Genomic DNA, 21,588 nt, shown 5'->3' with positions numbered 1-21,588 from the left:
TCCAGTGCCATGGGACATACACACACACAGTGCTCCTGTTTATTGAAAGACAAAGAGCAAAGGAGAGTCAATAAGCAATCGGTCCTCTTACTGTTTGCCACATTCAGGAGAAATTAATTGTTTGTTTTTCTTTTACATTCAGTCTATTAAGGGATATCCAATTAAACTTGGTGGAAGCTACAAGATCCAAGTTCAGTATAACAAAATATTTTAATATCAGTGAGGACTGTGAACCTTTTCAGAAATGTCTGCTGTTGTTCTTATTTATAAGCTTCAAAAAATTTGTTAGGTCAGCAGATGTTGGTTGTATAGCCTGATTTTTTTTTTTTTGCTGCCAGCACTTACTATCAGTCTATCAATGTGCATATGATCTAGTCCAGATACAGTTATGATCTGTACCAGCTCAGGGGTTCTCCACGTGCCTGAAATGGACCATCAAACAGGTTGTTCTACTGCATAGTGCAAATACAAGATATTGAACATTCTTAGTTCTTCCTTCTGTTTCCACTGTGTTGTCTCCAACCCTCCAGTGGAGGTGGTAAAAGTGTAGGCCTTTCTCAGCTTGGCCCAAGCACTGCCAGTGTCAGACAAGCATTGCAGATGGCAAAAATAGTCTCAGGCTTCTGGAGCTATGCCTGGGCCCTGATCGGTGTGGACAGACAGTGATGTGTCTGGCTGGTACTTCTGGGATAGTCTCTGAGCTGAATAAATTTTCATCAATACACTGATTTTTTTACTCATGTCATGAAGAGAACATTTATCTGAGGTTCTGCTGCAGTTCACTTAAACTGGTGCGAGTGCCCATTTACTGTTTTTAAATTAAACAAATTAAAAATAAATTGGGGCCAGGCCCATCAGAAGATGTTGATGCTATTTGTGTCTAGAAGCTGAGATAGTAGCGTTCCATGGCTTTATTGCCTTGAAGTGTGAGAACAGGACTTCTCCTTCCCCTCATTTTGGACAGTGTTGTGGTTTTGGCTGGGATGGAGTTGACTTTTTTACTAGCAGCTGGTATAATGCTGTGTTTTGGGTTTGGGATGGGAATACTGTTGATGGCACACTAACGTTTTTAGGTTCTTGCTAAGCAGTCAAGCTCTTTTCTGCTCCTCACACCACCCCACCGGTGAGTAGGCAGAGAGTATACAAAAGCTCCTCACACCACCCCACCGGTGAGTAGGCAAGGAGACACAGCTGGGGCAGCTGAAGCCAGGCTGGGATGGAGTTGACTTTTTTACTAGCAGCTGGTATAATGCTGTGTTTTGGGTTTGGGATGGGAATACTGTTGATGGCACACTAATGTTTTAGGTTCTTGCTAAGCAGACAAGCTGCTGACCAAAGGGATATTCCACACCGTATGATGTCACAGCTGATGTATAAAGCTGAGGGAAGAAGGGAGGGGAAGACAGGATAGGTTGGGAGGAGACATGGCTGGGGCAGCTGAAGTCAGCTGAGCAAAGGAATATTCTATACCATCTAACCTCACAGTTGGTGTATAAAGCTGGGGGAAGAAGGGAGGGGAGGACAGGACGCAGCTGAAGCCAGCTGACCAAAGGGATATTCCACACCGTATGATGTCACAGCTGATGTATAAAGCTGAGGGAAGAAGGGAGGGGAAGACAGGATGTTTGTAGTGATGGCATTTTTGTCTTCCCAATTAACTGGTACACATGATGGAGCCCAGCTTTCCGGGGATGGCTGAACATCTGCCTGTGATGGGCAGTAGTGAATCACAGAAGAGTAGGGATTGGATGGGACCTTTGAAGATCATCTACTCCAACCCCCTACCAAAGCAGGGTCACTGTTTGTAGTGATGGCATTTTTGTCTTCCCAAGTAACTGTTACCACGTAATGGAGCCCAGCTTTCCAGGGATGGCTGAACACCTGCCTACGACTGGCACTAGTGAATCACAGAAGGGTAGGGGTTCGAAGGGACCTTTGAAGATCATCTAGTCCAACCCCCTACCAAGCAGGGTCACTGAGCAGGTTGACAGGACTATTTCCAGGCGTGTTTGGAATATCTCCAGAGAAGGAGACTCCACACCCTCTCTGGACAGCCTGTTCCAGTGCTCCAGCACCCTCAAAGTAAAGAAGTTTTTCCTCATGTTGAGACAGAAGTAACTGGAAACTGCTCTGTAAATGCCTTATGCTCTCTGAGTTTACTTGGGGAAGAAAGTGCAACACTAGTGTCGAAGATAAATAGTTATATCTATCAAATGGTACAGAAAACAATGAAGGAAAGAAGTAATCACCGTTTTGTCCCCAAAGCCAAGAGCAGATTGGCAGGTTCAAGGTCAGGCAGGAGTGCTGGCTGGAAAATGGGTGACTTGGTCGGTTGGAAAGAGGATGTTTGCTGCAGTGCCCAAGTTCTGACCACGTAGTTGGAGTCATCTGTCTTTTGGAGGCCTGCTGAACAGCCACAGTGACGCCAAGGCCACTGAAAACTGCTTGGATAATAGATGTTTTCCCCATAGTAACGGGCAGGGAATTGCTGCATGAGACAATTAGTGGGCACTATTTGGGAGCAGGAAAGTGAGAGGGAAGAAGGGTCAGGTGAGCTTTTCTCAACAGAAGGTTTAGCAGTGTCCTTTCATGGTATCTTTCAGCAATGCTGAATGGTACAGGGCACAAAAAGGATAAAAAGTCTTTCAGACTAAACCAGCAGCATCAGACTGGGTGCAAATCTTCTGATCCGTTGGCCGTGTGTGCTACATTTTCACAGCCAGCCAGACTGGGAAACCACAAGTGCCATTGAAGCTGACATACGCTAGATGTATCTGATAAATTTTGAAAACCAAGCTAACACCTTCAAAAACAAACATAACGACTAGCTTAGCTTCTGTGCAATAGGAAACAATTAGGGTAGTTTCTGTGCCTATTTTTAGCTTTAACTATCTTTAACTTCTAATTTATTCCATTTTTAATCTCTTGAATGTCCGTTATAAAGAAATTTGGGGGTTCCAAATAACAGAAACCAATGAGATCACAAGGTGAAAATCTTTTAAAAAAATGTTCATTACTGAATGATCATACAAAGTCTAATTTCTAAGAATTACAAAAACACTCAAATAAAACTGATAATCCCAAATTTTCTGGGCATTGTGGAAAAGATTATTGTTACTGCTTTGCTGAAGCCTGATTCTTCAGTCCCAATATGGTTCGTGCAATGAAATCCTTGGAAGAGAAAAAGTGCAAGATACATCTTTGCTCTTCCCAAACATTGATTTTTATGGCCATTTCACAACTGTTCCCTTAAAAAGTGAAGTTACAAAAATGGGTATATTTCTCTGCCAGGGAAAATTCTTTGTGGCTTAGCTGCTGCAGAACTAACTGTTGTAGCATAGCTCTCCCATTTTCACTCCTTAATCTAAAATTTAAGTGACTTTTATTTTTGCAGGAGTATGTCTGGAGCTGCTCTGAATAACTGAGCGCTGAAAGGAGTGTTGTGAAATAGTTATTTTGTAGTAACTATTATGTAGCTCAGTTTCCCTGAGGTATAGAAGGGCCTTAGTGCCTTCAGCGTCCGAGGAGCTCTTTAAATAAATCAACATATTTAATTCTTGAAATTCTGAAAAACTGAATTTGAAAATCCAGCTGGGCTATGTATGTAAGAAGTATTTTCCACCTTTAAGGAATTTTTTTATTAAATTAAGAAAAGACATATTAAAAAAACATTAACGCAGGGGAAATTATAAGCAAACATTGAACAAAAATAAAAAGCCAAACAGGGATGAAGCGTGCAATCTAGAAATATTTTGTATTAGATACCAGAAAATATTCTTTAAGTTCTACAAACCCCTTTGCCATCTTTCCTTCCCAGCATATACACACACTGATTTCTAATGAAATATGATCCCAGTAAATCCTGGGTTTATGGTATGTTGACAGTGACCCCAAGCATCCCATTTTTGAGGGCTTTATGTTAAGCCTTCTGGAAGGTATTTGTTGTCTTTCTTGCTGCCTTCAGAAATAACTTTTCAATCTATCGAGGCTGCATTTCATCTGACCGCTTTTAAGCACGTGCTTCAGTTCATGTGTTCAGCAGAGCCTTCAAGCACACGCCAAGCCCCTCTAATATCAGGGAGACTTTAAGAAAGGGGTTAATGGTAAGTATATGCTTAAGCACTCTGGTTGGTGAGTGCGGATGACTCTTGCTGTCACAGTTTGGGAGAACACCTCCCTTAGCTGTATGGACCACTTCTGTATGGACGAGAGGAAATGGCCTCAAGTTATGCCAGGGGAGGTTCAGGCTGGATATTAGGAAATCCTTGAGTGCTGTGTCCAGTTTTGGGCTCCCTACCATAAAAAAGACTTCGAGGTGCTGGAGCGGGTCCAGAGAAGAGCAACAAAGATGGTGAGGGGTCTGGAGCACAAGGCTTGTGAGGAGAGGCTGAGGGAGCTGGGGGTGTTCAGCCTGGAGAAGAGGAGGTTGAGGGGATTGCTCTCTCCAACTCCCTGAAAGGAGGGTGTAGAGAGGTGGGGATCGGTCTCTTCTCCCAAGTCACAGGCGACAGGACGAGAGGAAATGGCCTCAAGTTGTGCTAGGGGAGGTTCAGGCTGGATATTAGGAAAAATTTTTTCACTGAAAGGGTTCTCAGCCATTGGACTGGGCTGCCCAGGGAGGTGGTTGAGGCACCATCCCTGGAGGTGTTCAAAAGACGGATTGATGTAGTGCTGGGAGGTCTGGTTTAGTGATGGTGTTGCTTCTTGTTTGTTGTGCGGGTGTTTATTTTTGTCAAAATTAGGTTGATGGTTGGACAAGATGATCTTTAAGGTCCCTTCCAACCTAGAAGATTCTGTGATTCTTGGCCAGAAGCTTCTGCTAAATCCATTGGAATGGCAGAAAAACCACTTGTGTGCTCAGTCCTGAAACCATAGCAAGGAACTGAGCAGTTTGTAACACCGGTTTGAGCTGAGATGTGCAGCTCCTCCAGAGCCAGCACAGGGGCAATACCCCTGGCAAAGCTGAGGGAGGACAGCAGGGTCATTCCCATCTTCCCTGGCCTTGGCCTGAGGAGCAGTGCTCTTCCAAAGCTCTTTGCACTTCTTGGCTTGTGCCTCTGGCGTCTCCTTTCTATTGCCTGCAAGAGAGCATGGGGTGAAGCTTGATGCCTGCAGTGTTGGTTTTGCTACTTTTGGGGAAGCTCATCCTACATGGAAAAAAAACATTTGTTTAACAGGGGCTGTGATGAAAGATGACTGCAATAATTGCAGGCTGTTAAATTTGCACATTTGAAGGTTAATTCATGTACTGCACTCAGACACAGCCAAATATCCAGGACAGATGATTCTGTTTTTAAAAATAGGCTGGTTATTACAAAACAAACAAGTGAATAGAGATGAAACAGCATAAGTCCACCTGATTCCAGTACTATCAAAATGTCAATGACATACAGTAGGGAACCTCATGCCAATTTAACTATTGCTGGTGTAGAAAGTGACAGAAATAAGTGTGTGCAGCATAAGGCTTAGGACAAACCGTGTGCCAACGCTAAAGCAGGGGTCCAAGTCAGCTCCCTGTTTCTGAGGCCTCTTTTTTTCTGGGTGTGAAATGTGTGTGTCAAAGCTTGATACGGTAGAATGTGGACAAGTCAAACAATTATATTCATGTCGTCAGCTCCCTGTTTCTGAGGCCTCTTTTTTCTGGGCGTGAAATGTGTGTGTCAAAGCTTGATATGGTAGAATATGGACAAGTCAAACAATTATATCCATGTTCAGGATGGTTGTTCCAATAGTACTTCCTCCATTAGAAAAGAGAGGGCTGCATGTACAAAACAACATGTAGCACACCAGGAGGAGGGAACAAATTTCTTGCAAATGTATACACACACGTGTGTATATGCAGAACATATCTGTGAAATGCTGACCTTTTCATTCCCCCTCCAAAGTACTGGCAGTACTAACCTCTTCCATTTCCTTTTTTGCTGTTGGCCGTGGGAGCTGCAGCAGTGTGGCCTGGCTCCTGCTTTGTAGTTTATTCTCTGAGAGCCAAATATTGGTCCCAGGGAAATTAAGTGAGCTCTGCCCTGCAAGGGAGGGGTAACCTCTCTGAGGAAGATTGCAACTTGGCCTTGATAGTACCCGGTAGATTTAGCCAGCAACATAAATACCACGGCAGAGCTCTGTATTTCCTTCTAAACGTGACTCTTGTGAGGATTAGTTGGTGTGACATGCATTTGGTTTTACATTTCTTAGATTTCTATAATCTTGACAGAGGGTTTTTTAAAACCAGATACTGCATTTACACAGATCTTGTGTACATCATTTATAAAGATAGTATTGCCCTTTGCAGCCAGCTGAAGTTGAGTACAGAGATAAGGATGTGACCTGGCTGGCTCTTCACTGAGCAGAGTGTTTCCTTATGAATATTGGCTGTGGTCAACACTGGTTTTCTGCTGATAGGAGTGTATGAGGGGGTATGTGCTTTCTGCAGCAAGGAAAAGGAAGGGTATTTGGACTGAGCTTTCCAATTAGCTGTGTTTCTTTGTGTGTGATTTTTATCTCGTGTGTGTGTGTTACCCCCATGGTCTTTTCAACAGTAGAATTCACTCCCTTTGTCTTGATCTAGATTATTGCTCTTCTGTGTTTGATGAAAGGAGCCTCAGGCCCCAGGCAAATGAGAGAAGAGGCAAGATTGGAAGCACTGGATGAGTAATTAGTAGGTAGTCGTGGATTTATTTGGTCCAATCTTGCTTTATCTTTCTTGCAAGTGTTCAGCAGCTCCTACTGAGCTTGGAGAAAACTGCAGTGACTCTCTGTGGGCAAATGCTGGCATCTGTCTTGGAAGAGAGATGTTTATGCATGACTTTTAATACCAAAAAACACCTAACCTGTGGTTCTTAGTCTTGGCAAAGTCCTCCAAGGCTGCTAACATCTCTTAGAACAAGGCTGAGTGTTTGCTTTGCGTGGCATCTCTGCTGACCCTTCTACATCTCTACTCACAACTTTCCAAAAGGGATCCACTTCATGGAGTGGTATGTTTGGACGCACAATAGTGATCTGCATGAAGAGAAAAAAAACCATGCATGGTTATGCAGGAAAACACCTGCTTTTAACTTTTAACAGCATCTTGTACTGTTAGTGTGTTTTAGAAATCCCCACAAAGTTGAGTTTTGTGTGGAGTTTTGTTGTGTTTTGCCCAATAATATTTTTTTGAGAGGGGGAGAAAGAAGGAATCTGATATGCTCCCATTTGAGTGGTCTTAGAAACACTAGTTTCTTTTACTGTGGTTGGAGAAAGTAAATAGCTGATTTTTCCATTGCTGCTTTATAAATTATATTTTCTTCAAGCCCTGACCCTAAGGAATGCTAAACTTCTACATTCGATGTGAGTAGGCAAGTGACATTTTCTTAATAGTGTATTCCTAATGTGTTTTCTAGGACAAAACATAAGCAGATCACGGAAGCAAATGTATTCCTGCTGTTGTCTGTGGCCTTAGGTGTCTAATCTGTCCATTGCATGCACTCATGCATGCCTCCTTTCCTGCCCTTATCTTTTTAATGAACAGTGGCACAGCAGAATATAATGTGTAGCCCCTTGTCTGTTCTGAGGTATAGAGCTGAAAAGAATCTTGTTAACAAGGTGCGCTGTCTGAGGAAGAGAGGAGAAAGATGCCTCTTCAGAGATGAATGAAGGTTATAAATACAACGTTTGAAAGGTATCCTTGATGATACTTTTTGACTGAATTATATCAGAGAAACTTTTAAATGTGGTCAACTCATTGTCATCTGACTGTACAAACTTCTGTTCAACAATGAGCTGCGGAAGTGGCCCTTTGGAACCTATGTTCATCTAGCAATGTTTTGGAATTTGATAATCATATAATTGTTATCAACATGTTTTTCTTTCCCTCCTTTATTCATATTTTAATGGCATCTGTATTCTGTGAAGATTTTTCAATATTATTTGCTGCTGGATAATAAAAAATTATAGAAGTCAGCAAGTCTGTATTGAGAGAGAGTTTAAGCCACGTAGAGAGACTTCTGTCCACCTGTTGGAGAAGGAACATCTGAGTGCAGGAGTGAGTAACAAGTTCTGTAATTGGGTCCTGGTTGCAGAATTGTTTCTTGTGGACTTGAAATTTGCAGGGGTGGGGAGGGAAGAAACTAAACTGGAGTGCTGACACTTGGAGGTTGCAATTAGGTCTGGCTTATTCTCTTGTACAAAATTTTACTATTTTACAATTTTCCAAGTCATTGGCATAAGCATGGAAAATAGAGAGTATAATGTATTGTTAAATCAGCTTTAGTGGAAACTTCTCATCATGAAAATGTAATTGAAGCTATCGTTCTCATGGCAGCTTAGTGTTCTAATGGCAGCGTACTCCAGTGATGAGTGGAATCTCAAGATTCAGAACATGCTCCCTGCTCACATCCTTGGGAAGAGAACATAATTTCAGATACAGCCATGCTCTAAAGAATGAATTTAACTCACTCAGCATATATTGTCAATACAGATGCAGAACAGGATAATGTGGAATGTGTGAAGCCACTTAATGCACTCTTCTTGTCTTCCTTGTTGAAGAGCGTGCAAAAGGATATTGGAGTGACAAGTGAAAATAAAGCAACCTACTTTGGCCTGATTCGTCAAGGGCACGGCGATGGCATTGTTCTGTGGCTGTTTGGAGAGGAAGGCTTTCTCTCTGCTTCCTCTGAGGGTACCAGAGTGAGTCAGGAAGGAGAAGTACCCAGGTGGCTTTGAGCACATACCTGCCTCTAGCACTCTTCAGCACACTTGCACAGTAATTCAAGGCTCATAGATAGTAAAAGGATGTTCCTTCTTGAGAGGTTATTGGATGGAATTAATCATGAATTTCTTATTGAAAATGTCTGTGGTGTAAAACGATTATTCATTAAAATCAATTTTTTTTTTTTCAGGAGAGGGCTTGTTCTGAGACTATCCCGTCACATTTTGTCTTTTAAAATCATTTTTACAGGAAAGGTTTTGACATTGTTGAAACATCTGTTTTGAACAATTTCTTTCATAAACTGTTCTGTTTGAAACACATAAATGGAAGTTTAAATTGAAAAAGATAAGACAAAATGAATAGTTTCAATGAAGAAAATGAAGCTGACTTTTTCATTCTAATTTAAATGAGGATAATATTTTAAAAATATCACATTCATATTGGCTGGAAGAGTGGTTCTCATTCTATTCTAGAAAATTAAGGGATGGGAAAATATCTAGTTGAGAATAAGTGAACAGCAAAAAGCAACAGTAATTTCTGCTTTTTGTAGAAGGACATTTAACTTCTGGTATCCTAATGTTAGTGTATGATGTTATAGTTTACCATTCCTGGAGTACGCTGAGGATCACTAGAGTCCCTACTAGCATTTGCCCTCACTGCATTTCTTTTCATGTACAACCTTTACAAGTGAATTCTGCATACCTCAGTGTTGAACAATGGTGTAATACCCTTCTTGCCTATTAGATGAAGCATTTTGTGATCAGCCATTTGATGCGTGTCTTTTAATTTGTCGTGGATATTTCTGTGTTTTCAAGGAGATATTTACACTGAAGGTTGGGAAGAAACAGACTTAAAAGGTGGTAAATATGTGTAAATGTTTCTAAATACAGAGATGAAAAGTGTACCAAAACCTGATTTTGAAGTGTGACTGAATAGAGCATTACAGGATTATGTATTGTATATTTCTCCTACCATTAGTCAACAAGCTATAGCCAAGCCATAACTTCCTACAAAGCTTGGAAGTATTTAGACTGGGTTATCTAAGCAAGTGAGACACGTTTATGAAACAAAATGAAAATTAAAGTAATAAATCAGTGATTAGATCAATCAGATATTCAATGTCTACATTTTAGGACCATAACATTTTTATGGTATTTGGGGTGATAGATTTGTTATTCCTTATCTCGATGTAGCTTATGTCCATGATAGTACTAAAGGTATGTCTCTAAAGATTGCTAATTGAATCGTGGCTGCCGTGTCGGTCAGATGCAGTTATGTGAGTGCTAGGAGTCAATATCCTAACAGAAGCTGTGACATGGGGACAATCTTTGTGTTACTGGTTTGGTCACTGCAGATTTCCATTGACCCATGCTTTGGCTCCCTCTCACCAAGTTTCTCTTGAATTTTCTTGGCCTTTTGTAACACTTTAGTTTTACAGCTCAAAAACCTGATGGGCAAACACAGCCTGGGACCAAAGTATGTCTGCTACTGTTTCTTTTGATGATTGCTTGGGAAGGTTTGATGGCACAGCAGCATGCTTTAGCTCTTCTCAACCCTCTCCATGCAGCTAATGCATGGCACTGTTGCCTTCTCCCTGGGCAGTGGCCTCTGGAGCAGCTTATGGATCAGCAAACCCTGAATTGCAAGGCACTATCACTTGTTGAACAACAGTGATTGCCTACAGCAAATGAGGGACATACAAATGTCAGTCGCTAATACTGATCCACAAATAAAGTTTATTTTGGACCAGCAAAGAGACTTAAGATGTGATAATGCCATGGTTTTTGAAACAGCTGTGGTTCAACTTTTAATCCTAACAGCAGACTTGTGTCAAGGTGGCTGTGGATTCACAGCTTGTTTGTTGACTGGTCTTCATTGTTGCTTGGAACATGAATTAATTTACTCAACTGCCTTCCAGCAAGTAGTATCTGCAAGATTTTGTCTTCATCCTGTTTTCATGGCTTGTGGCCTCAAAAAAAAAAAAAACAACCTCAAAAAAATTTTAAATGGTATATAAATATTTCCAGAAGGTAATTCTTTCATTTGTTTTTGTCCAGGTTCAATAGTGACTTGCAGCTAGTTGATGATGCTGCCTTGGAAACACTGAATCAGGAGGAGGCACAGTTCTCTTTGGACATCTTCAGAGAAACATGCATCACCTGCAGAGACACCCCAGAGCAGCACACACCAAGCTCCTCAACCCTGAGCACACGCAGCAACAGTCCTCGTGCAGCCACCAGCAGGGACAGACGCACAGCCAGGTCGAGCTAACTAAGAATTTGCCAAGCAGGGGAGCTGTTTTAAAAGCCCTTGGCATATATGGGGCCTGAAGTGTTTGGGAAGGGAGTTAAACAATGCAGTTGCTCTTGATAGCATAGAATGAGATTTAAGAACCAGAAAGAGCCTTTCTGTTTTCCATCTGGGCTAAAAAACCCCAACTTCCTGCATTTCGATTCTTTCAAACAAAATCTTGCTGCAGCCACATCATTTAAACAGAAGATCTGGCCTTTTTGGACAGATTTTTAAGATTTAAGAACCAGAAAGAGCCTTTCTGTTTTCCATCTGGGCTAAAAAACCCCAACTTCCTGCATTTCGATTCTTTCAAACAAAATGTTGCTGCAGCCACATCATTTAAACAGAGGATCTGGCATTTTTGGACAGATTTTTCGGGCTCTTAAACATCATCAGGCTGAGAGCAAGGCAGGGTTTCTTTAAGTTTTATGCTTAATCTTTCTAAATGTAGTGCTATCACACAGAGTTACAAGGTTTTGTTCTTGTTTGTTTAGTTTTCTCCAGCCAAAATAATTATCAAGTCCCTAGTGTGAGTGCAATGATATCATTTATGTTAAAGCTAGAGAGTGGGAACAGAGTGCTGTTTCATGGAAAGTCTGATGGGTTTGTCTTTTTGTTTGTTCTCTTGAAAATGAAAACCAAAGGGCCTAAGCCTGTCTTTTAAAGAAAGATACTGAGACAGGAACCAGCCCCCTTCCCATATGTTAGTAGCCCAGCGGGAAAGGCCAGGTTCAAACCTCTCTTCTAAATCTGGCCTTTCACACTGAAGAGCTTGCCCTTTCTGGTTTGTTTGTATGTCTGTCTGCTCGTCTGTCTGACCCTGCAGTACGTGGACAGGGCAGAAGAGCCCCAGAAGGAATGCTGTATCTGCCTGGTCTTGCCAAGCAAATGCACTGTGAGCACAAGAGCCTCGTCCCAGATAATATTTCATTGAAGCTGATGTTTTTCCACAGAAAGCTTTGGTTTCAACAAATCAGCACTTTCCAACAGAGAAGTCTTTTGCCAAAGAAATTCCCCAAATACTAAGTTGTGGTTGTGGTAGCTCCTCAGTAGGGGGAGTTCTGGTATGCTTAGTTATAGGTTCATGTCCAAGAATTTGGAGAACAACGTTAAGTGCTTCCATGAGTGTGGTTGGTATATGAGGAAGGAATAAAAGCCTTGAGGACTTCTGCTCTTCCTTAGGCTTCATTATCTCCTGCCTTTTTTTTTGTTGGGGTTTTGTTTTTTTTGGCACGTTCCTAAGTTAAACAGATACTGTATACTATTTTATTCCATTATCATTTTCCCTTGGGACAAATTATTCCATTGCAGACACCTTTCTGTCATTCAACCTACTGGAGCAAAAGCAGTGAAACATCTTGGTGAATATATTGGCTTACCTTCAACTCATCTATTTGTTCTGCAAACATGTGGACACATTTAGTGTTATCTCTGCCTCAGAATTTGATCCCATTTGTAGCTCTGCCCAAGAAGCAGATCACAAAAGCACTGCCTACTCACTCAGAGTAAGAAGAGCAAAAATGAATTTGAGTTATATGGGAAGTGAGGTAAAGTAGACTCCAGTTAAAGCCAAGAACTGAGAAGGCTTAGTCTTTAAGTAACAAGATTAGGAAGCAGGTCTGGAGTCTCTCTCCTTGGTGTAACTCCATATTTTTTTTTTCCCTTTTCTGTTTTTTGCTAGTCATGAACAGGAATCCCAAAAATCTAGGAGCAATTTACTGCAGGATTCTTTCTCTAGGACTACATTTCCCCCCTTGTAGAAACGGGCCACTTAAAAAATATCAGCTGGCAGTTCAGAAAAAGGCTTTCACTCTTTGTCCACCTGATTACCAGAGCTTGCTCTCCCCTTTCAGCCAGAGCTGTCCTCCCATTTGCTTGTCAGGCCTCATGTATAGTAAGAAGCATTGGTTTTCTGTGCGTGGAGTTTCCTGCATCTCCACTTCTCCCCACCCATCCCCCTCTGCACTCTCTACCCTCCCTCCTTGTTAGACATGATTACATGTTGTTTGGCCTCATTCCATTTAGGTTACTTTGCTGTATCATCCTGAATTTGTGTGTAGCATAACAGCTCCGAAGATCTCCTAGTTTGAACCAAATGATAGAGTAGGCAGAGTTCATTAAAATAAATAACAGCATAGTGTGAAACACAGCCCTGCAGTAATCAAAACTGAAATTTGAAAAAGTGACTCTGAGTGTAAAGAAGTCTGTTACATGCTGTCTGATACAGGCAGAAATGGGGTCCTGAAAACAGCCAGTTTTATATGCTCTATTTAAACCTGTCAGCTCTCCAGACACAGACATGGGTGGTTGTAACAGGGGGGGAGAAAGTGGTTGGGAGGGGGATATGTGTGACCATATTATAGAACTTGGTGCCTGAATTTCTCCCTTAATCCCTAAAGCTGGAACATTGTTCATGTTGTTGTTGCTGTTGTTTGTTTGTTTTTATTGGGACCAGTGGCAGAGGAAAGCTATGATTTAAGCCTAGAAGTGGAAATGTTTTATATAAAGCAAACTTTCTGTGCGGTTAAATGCAGTTGACTCTCCCTCCTTCCACTTGCTCCCCTGTGTGTCTTGCTGTCCCATTTCTTTAGTCTGCTTGTTTTCACTGTTTGTAATGTTCCATTTTAAAATATCTCAGTGCTTTTTCCCCTGCTGTCTTAAAGACTCTTTGTTCCTCGATTCAGCTTTAGTTCCTCGGGGCACTCGGATTATTACTACTAAAATTTTGCTCTTAAAATAAAGGCTCAAGGTTTACAGAGTGGCTTAGAAAAATGTGAGTTTCCGTACCTGTTAGACACTGCACAGGGTGCAGCAGAAGAGGCTACAAAAAATGTCTTATTCTTACATTCTGCCGTCAGCATTTGCTGCTGTCAGGAACAGGATTCAAGGCAAGATGGTCCAGTTCTGCAGCTCGTTATGTTCATCACTGAATTTGTTTCAGCAACTCCTCCCTTGCAGCCTCTGTGAATCTACAAATACAATGTATAAACCAAGTAAAAAGTATTCCCTGGTCACCATGGTGGAACACACAATCTGAAGATGTGAAAACACATTTCTAGTTCTCTGCAGACATGTACTGCTGATAGATACAACATTTCCATGATTTTTGCACTTGCAAACTGGAGCCTGAAGCAATTATACATGACTCCCAAGTGTTAGAGAAACAGGCCTTATGTAGGCAAATGTGTGTACATTTCCTAACGTGCAGTTATTTTTGTGTCTCTTTAGTACGTCCTTCATTTTGGTTTTGCTCTATCTCTAGCATTAAACTCTGTGGAGTGCATGAGAGTAGCTGTTGTACATGCTACTGTATCCTGTTTTCAAGGGATAACAATGGGTTAAAAGTCTTATCCTGGTATGAGAGGCAGGAGGAGGAGAGTATTTTCAAGTATTTGCTGGAATGTGCTGTCTGGAATCAAAAGGGCTGAGATACTTGAAGGAAGACCCCACGTTAGAGACTATGGAAACAACTGGGCTTTAGCTTCTAAATCACTCCAGGGGGGCTCATTTCTATCAAAGTAATCATGTAAAAAAAGACCCTTCTGAAGAAGACAAACAGGAGGGAATGGATGCTGACAATGTGCTGGAGGAAACGGAGGCTGTCAGAGAGACCAGGCTGCTTCCTTGTTGGAACTCCTGCCAAGAGAGACCTGGACATGCCGGCTCAGGCCCTCCACCTCTCACAGACAAATGACCAACAGGCCCTGCTTTGTCTCCGCAGAGCCGCCTTGCCGAGCTGGGATTCCTGCCAGCTTGCCTCAGCTTCTCTTAAAGGGAGCAGGCGTTAGAGTGGATTTAAAATATTCACTGTTTCCTCCTCTTTGCTGAATTTCTGTCAGAGGAGCTCCCTGTCAGTCCTGTAGCCAGACAAAAGCTTTGACTAGCACAGCAAATGTGTAGGAATTAGTCCCTTAGGGCAGGCTGCAGCTTCAGCAGCAATAAATGCCTTGCCACAGCCAAAAACTCCCTAGCATGGGAAAAGCATGGCGTTCACAGGCCCACAAAGTCAAAAAAAGGCCCAGGACTTATCCAGAAGTTGTACTGACCAAGAGATTCAAGGGGTCCTCCAGTGGAAATGACAAAGCCCTGTGAGCCCAACTTAGCTCCACCAGTTGTAAGAGAAGTGCAGTGTGGTCAGAAGTGTACTGCCTTCCGTGTGTGTAAGGTTACTCTATAAATACATGGACAAAGAAGGCCTTCTCACCGTCAAGATACAGGATGTCGTTTATTGAGAACATGAGAGGGTGTTTATTCATTTCATCTCCAGTTAAATCTTGTGACTACCTGAATCCTGTGGTCCAGCAGAGCATACAGGTGTTCGTCCTGTACAGGTGGAACTTTCCAGCGTGTAGAAGACTGTTCTGGAAAATGTGAATAGCTTATACTTTGACCTGGTCTTTAGGTGTCCCTGGATTGCTGTAGTCCTACCTAGTATACCATGTGTCCAGGAAGGACTGTGTGAGAGATGTGTTACATTCTGCAGTTGGAGGTGTAACAAAGGACATTCAACAAAATACTGATCTATGCTTTCTCATGAAATCTTGTCCCCGCCAGCAGGTGCCTTCATGCAGAAAACACACTGTCTGCTGCCTCCTGCACCATCAGGAACCAGCCTCTTTTATTGCACTAGGTTTCTAGTTTGTTTCATTCTACTTTGTTTGATTCAGTGCAAAATGGTGAGGTTGAGGGGGAACTGTGGATAAATTTCACCTGAGTTTGTAATCCTTAATTTGCGGATCATTAACTTTGTGCTGTAACCTTTGGGAGACAAGGTCATCTGCTTCACGGGCTGGGAAGGTGCTTTTGCAAATAAGGGTGTTTGTTCAACACTGCTGATCCTCGCTGATCCGTTATAAAAGCCACATTAGTTATTGTATCCCCACGTTATGTACAGTCATGTGATGCTTGAGGCCTGAAATACATTTAGCAAGTCAGAAGAGATAAGGCAGGCTACAATCTGGCTTTCTTCCCTTAGGTTTGCAGAATGTGTTTGCAGATGTGTTGATCTTTAGGTGGCTGGTGGGAGGAGGGGCAATACTTTCTTTAATTGCCTATTTCAGTATGAGGAATAAATGAGAAGATGAGGTCATCTTTAACACCTCCTAGAAGCTGTGAAGACATCCTTCCCACATCCTGAGCCACACTGCCTCCGGTTTGCACCAACAATAGTTTTGAGCCTTCATGAAGTGGATATGACTTTAATTATTCCACCTGGCTTTGTGTAGAGCTCATGGGATGAACTGGAACCTTTTCGTTGCAATAAGCATTATTGAAACAGTCCAAGTACCTCACTTGGTCAGTAAACCAGTGCCATCAGCATCTTGGCCAGGAAATTTTCACCTTCTATCTCATGTGGTGTTTTGATTCAGCAACACATGCACTACTTTTCCTCTTCTTGTTAATAATCATTTTCCCTCCCAGACTTTGAAGTCATAAGTGCAACTTATTAATGCATCTAGGTGTTACTGAGAATGAGGGATTCACAGGAGTGGCCATGGCCTTTGGATCTCCAAGGATGTGGACAAGCTTTGCCAGCCACTAGCTCAGAGAACAAGGAATTGGAGCAAAATACCAAGACCAAATGTTTATCCTTGGCTCCTGACAGGCCAAGGTTGAGCAAATTTTGCTCACCTTAGATGGGGACAGTATTAGCCTGCCACTCTGTGGTGTCCTGAGGTTTGGTGGGTTACTTGCAGATGGCTGGCACTGCAGTTGGTAGTTGTTATGTCCAACTGTACATGACAGGTACATGATATTTCATCTCTTCTGTCCAGAGGCTCTGTAACATTGATAACAAGTGCTAAAGCTTCCTTTCCTCATCCCAGCCCTGAGAGTCCCATTGTTTTCTGTTTTTCTAGAATAGCAGCTCTTCGGTGTCACCAAAGTATAGAACGTGGGGAACCAAGCACTGAGGCTTTGTCCTTCCTGACCAAGGTATTGTACCATCTCCATTTACAAGCTGGTTTGTGAATGTTTAATTGAAGCTCTTTGCTGCTATTCACATTAGGGGTAATATGGCCTGTACCCACTGAGGCTTTGTCCTTCCTGACCAAGGTATTTAGTTGTACCATCTCCATTTACAAGCTCGTTTGTGAATGTTTAATTGAAGCTCTTAGGGGTAACAGGGCCTGTACCCGGAGTGGGAGCTGCCTCTGCATGTTCTTTTACTGGTTTGCCTCCCCCTCCCCAGCTCTCCTGCAGGACATCTGGGCCTCTCCGAGGAGCTGATGCAACAGCAGAGTCTCATCAGCACCTCTGCTGCCCTGGGAGCATGAGATGTCCAACCTGCTCAGCCCACTCTGTACTTCAACACTAAATTAAAGGTCTTCATTAGCTTATTTGATAGTTGAATAAAATGCTTTGAAACACTGGCACATTAACTGCAATCAAGTTTTGAAAGGTCTCTGGTTGCTAGAAGGAAATTAGCCTGATAAATCGTTCTTTTCAATTAAACAAATGGGTAATTTTTCACAAGCAAGCCCAAAGCTATCATTTGCGTAGCAGCTCTCCTGCAGGACATCTGGGCCTCTCCGAGGAGCTGATGCAACAGCAGAGTCTCATCAGCACCTCTGCTGCCCTGGGAGCATGAGATGTCCAACCTGCTCAGCCCACTCTGTACTTCAACACTAAATTAAAGGTCTTCATTAGCTTATTTGATAGTTGAATAAAATGCTTTGAAACACTGGCACATTAACTGCAATCAAGTTTTGAAAGGTCTCTGGTTGCTAGAAGGAAATTAGCCTGATAAATCGTTCTTTTCAATTAAACAAATGGGTAATTTTTCACAAGCAAGCCCAAAGCTATCATTTGCGTAGCTTTTTTTTCTTTTTTTTTTCCTTTTTTTAATGTATTTTACACATGATTGTTCTTAAAGAACTGTTTTTTTAGAAGAGACTTAATTGTCACTGAAGTGTTAAGATAGCAGCTTGTAAACCCATCCTGTCTGTCTGCCTCAGTCAACTTCATAGAGGTCTCATGATCAAGCAGTGGCCTGTGAATTGTACTTCCAAAAATGATAATAACTGATGCTGTGACCTTGGTTCATTGCCTGCCTTTCTGTGCCTTTGTTTACCTGTTTGTCTAAAGAAGCATTACCCTCCCTGGGTCAAAAAGGCCTGTTTAACTTAAGCAAGGAGTTCCAGGATAATTATAGTTACTTAGTAACTTTCATCTCGGAATAAACTGGTTAAGGCTGTTAAGAAATGTGATGGCCTCACTTTTGGTCAAAACCAGTGACTGACCTGAAGATACCTCCAGTCCTCAAAGCTTTAAACACAGTCTGCATTCAAAAAGTACTCTCTGAGCTTAGAAGCTGGAACAGATTGCTGTGTCCCTCGTGTACGGAGTCTGAAAGAGACCCCAGAAACACACACTGACCCTGGTTTCACACCAGAGCTATAGACGTGCTAAGAACTTCATATGCTCTGTCTACTGCAGGAAAGCAAATGCTAGTATAAACAACTGCGACACTGGATTCATCTTGCCTTGGGCATATTTATCCAGGGTATTGCCATTACATCATTCACATTAGGACTTGTATTATCTGCTTTTTTAAATCTCAGAAGTTGCTATGAGCCCTGGTCAGAGGTCAAGACGCTGTTGAACTTCAGATGTTTCTGAAAGAGGAGCGTGGTTCTGCCCAAAGCAGAGCAGTGTTAAATTTGCAGCAGTGCAATATCATACAGATCACGTGAGAGAATTTAATCTAATTTTTTTTTTTTTAAATTAGGTTTTATTGCCAAAAATTTAGATACTGCATGTTAAAATCCATCAGTATAAGGCTACCATAGCTTCATCTTTGAGAACTAAATAGGGTAATTTGGGGCTTTTTTTATGGTGTCAGAAGAGACCACAAACGATTTAAGAATTTCCTTCCACCATCTAAATAAAATAATGCTGCTAAAAAATATCCTGCTGTAGTTTGGACTGCATAAAACATGATGACTCACGTGATTAGAAATTCTCCTTTATTTTTCCTCTGTGTACAATGCTGATCTTCATGAACTGTTTGTCACGGTGCGTAATTACATTCCTTTCACTTAAACTGTTTCCACATTTTTTTTTAAATTTCTTTTTCCTGAAATTCTGGTTGTTGTTGAGTTTTTTGGTTTGGTTTGGAAGTAATCTGTAGGCAGAGACTTGGATGTTGTGTGCTTTATGAGAAATTTTGCGTTCAGACAAAATTCAGACTCAGAAGAGCTAGAGTTTCCCGAAGGACTGCTGGTGACCTGGACTTGGCTCTACCGTAGTTGCTTCTGAGATAAATGTTCAAGGCAAAAATACAGACCATCTTCTTGAACTCGGGGTTTTTTCGTAAACCACTGCATTCCTTCTGAGGACCTCATTTCCAAAGGGCATTGCCTCCAAAGGGTAAACCTCATTGCCCCAGGGCAAATGGGAGATGGCTCTTGCCCTGCTCAGCCAGTATGAAGATCCTTGTGATCACGAACAGAGCTGAAAACTGCCCATCAGTCCAAGTCTGGGTTCTTCTACTGGGGATACCCCACGACCCCAGGCCTCAAGGCTTCAAAACACAAGTTCTGCTTCGTGTTACGGGTGGTATCTGACCCACAGCACTTAGAAATCTTGTCTACTTGTGATGGCTCATAAGTGCTCTGCTCTCCGTCCAGGCAGGAGATGACTCATGGTGCCTGGTCCTCTCACTGAGATTTGTTTTGCTGCTATCTCATCTTCCTGTGTTCTTGTCGGTTCTCCCCGTTTCTTTGTTGTCTGCCCAGCATGTGCTGTGGTAACTGACACTGGAAGCTGTGTGGGCAGGGAATGGCTTTTGGTTTTAATAAAAAAGTGGGGTTACATCATCTTGCACAACAGGTCCCTGCTCTGTGGCTGGGCCAAGCGAGTCCTTTAGAGCTGCAAAAATATGGAAAACTTGGAATTGCAATAGTCAAAAGATATTATAGCATGTCATATATAATACCAACACATTCCAGGCTGTTGTCTGCGTGGAATCTCCCAGGTATACCTGGCAACAAGGGAGAGAGAGAGATGTGAATACTAATGACAGCTGGAGGAGGGGGCACTTAATAGTATTTTGGCTAATTGCCAGGTTGCCTGCTCTTGAAAAATTTGCCTGTGCTGAGCTAGGCATATTTTTCACGTGCAGAAAATTGGTCGGGTGTTGGTAGGGCTTTATATTTTCCTAGTGCTTCCTACAGTCAACTCTGTGAAGATTCATGTAGCCATGAGGTCTGCGTTTCCAGCTCAGAGAGGCCTTTGGGCCTTCTTTGAAAGTCTTGGAAAACCATAGCAGCTGATCAGACTCAGGAAAAAAATTGCATTTTTGGAGAGCACTAGATATAAACTTACAAAACTAAGAAGTATTTTTGTGTTTTGTGGGTTTGGGGGGATTTTTTTTTTTTGCTTGTTTGCTCGATTCTTCTTTTTTTAGTAAATCCAGATGACTAACTCAGGGCCTCTTTTCTCCTTCCCTGCAGGCAGAACAAAGTCTCTGATGATTTGCTTGCTTCAAAAGGTCCCCGCTGATTTTACCTTTGGGTCTGTTCTACCATCTCTCATTGTTTCATGTAAGCATTTTCTGTGGTAATTAGACTGGTAATAGCATAATCCCTGGTGGCCTTCCTGGAGTGCCTGCCCTCTCTGGGTTGAGAAAGCTCTGCTTGGGGGCAGCACATTTTTCCTCTAAGTGGGAAGGGGAAGAGTTGATGTTGTGAACGTTGCCATGATTATGATGGGAAAATCTTTTAAAAGAGGAAAGTTTTGCAGCATTTCCTAGAAGTGATTCAGGCTACATTTGTCTGATTTCCTCTGGAAGCTCACAGCAACCTTGACGGTGCATGTTTTGTCCCTGGCTGCTTCCTTCTGGACTCTGCGGCCTGCATTGTCCCAGAGGAACACAGATATCTCTGTGATTTGTAGATGCAGGTGCAGGCACTTTTTGTAGCTGGGCGCAGATACGTTCAGAGCTTTGAAGACCAAGACCTTGAACTGGCAGTGGAAGGAGATTAAAAACTCTCTTCAGCTTCCTAGAATGCAACGCCTACAGTCGTCTGAACTTCTGTGTGAGGCAACGAAGGAAAACAACTCCTCGGTTTTTTAAAGGCTTTTAAAACATTAAGTAGAGAATTGGCATTTTACCTTTGTTCCCTTCTTCTGAATGATTTTGCCTAACTATGGATATGAATGCCTCTAATTTCAAGTTTTTCCTTTTGGGATATAACAAAAATAAGGCAGCCTTTCAGAAGTATGGCCACAGGCAGAGGAAGAACAGACACGTCCAGGGGAGACATACAGCCATCCAGTGGGAACTAACGGGATAGAAAGGGTTTGGAAATCATTGTTTTGGAAGCTTGTCTCCAGAGCTGGGTTCAAGGTTTTCTGCCACAAGAACACAGGCCTTAAAAGCTTAATTTACAGCTGCAGGAGCTCTTCCTTCTCTGTGAGGAAGAGGAATGGCCTGGAGTGGGGGTTGGCTAACCGAGCTCGGATCTTGCGCCCTTGGACACATCCTGTGCCTCAGTTTCCCCGCGTATAGAACAGAAGGTCTGCTATTGATGGTCTTTATAAAGCCTATTTGAGATCTATTAATGGGAAGTGCCACAGTGATCTAGGTCATATTGTTGTTGTTGTTGATG

This window comes from Calidris pugnax, unplaced genomic scaffold, assembly GCF_001431845.1.
Source record: "Calidris pugnax isolate Ruff unplaced genomic scaffold, ASM143184v1 scaffold133, whole genome shotgun sequence".
In the NCBI taxonomy this organism is placed as follows: domain Eukaryota; kingdom Metazoa; phylum Chordata; class Aves; order Charadriiformes; family Scolopacidae; genus Calidris; species Calidris pugnax.
The sequence above is the reverse complement of the archived record's forward strand: the minus strand, read 5'-3'. Positions refer to the sequence as shown.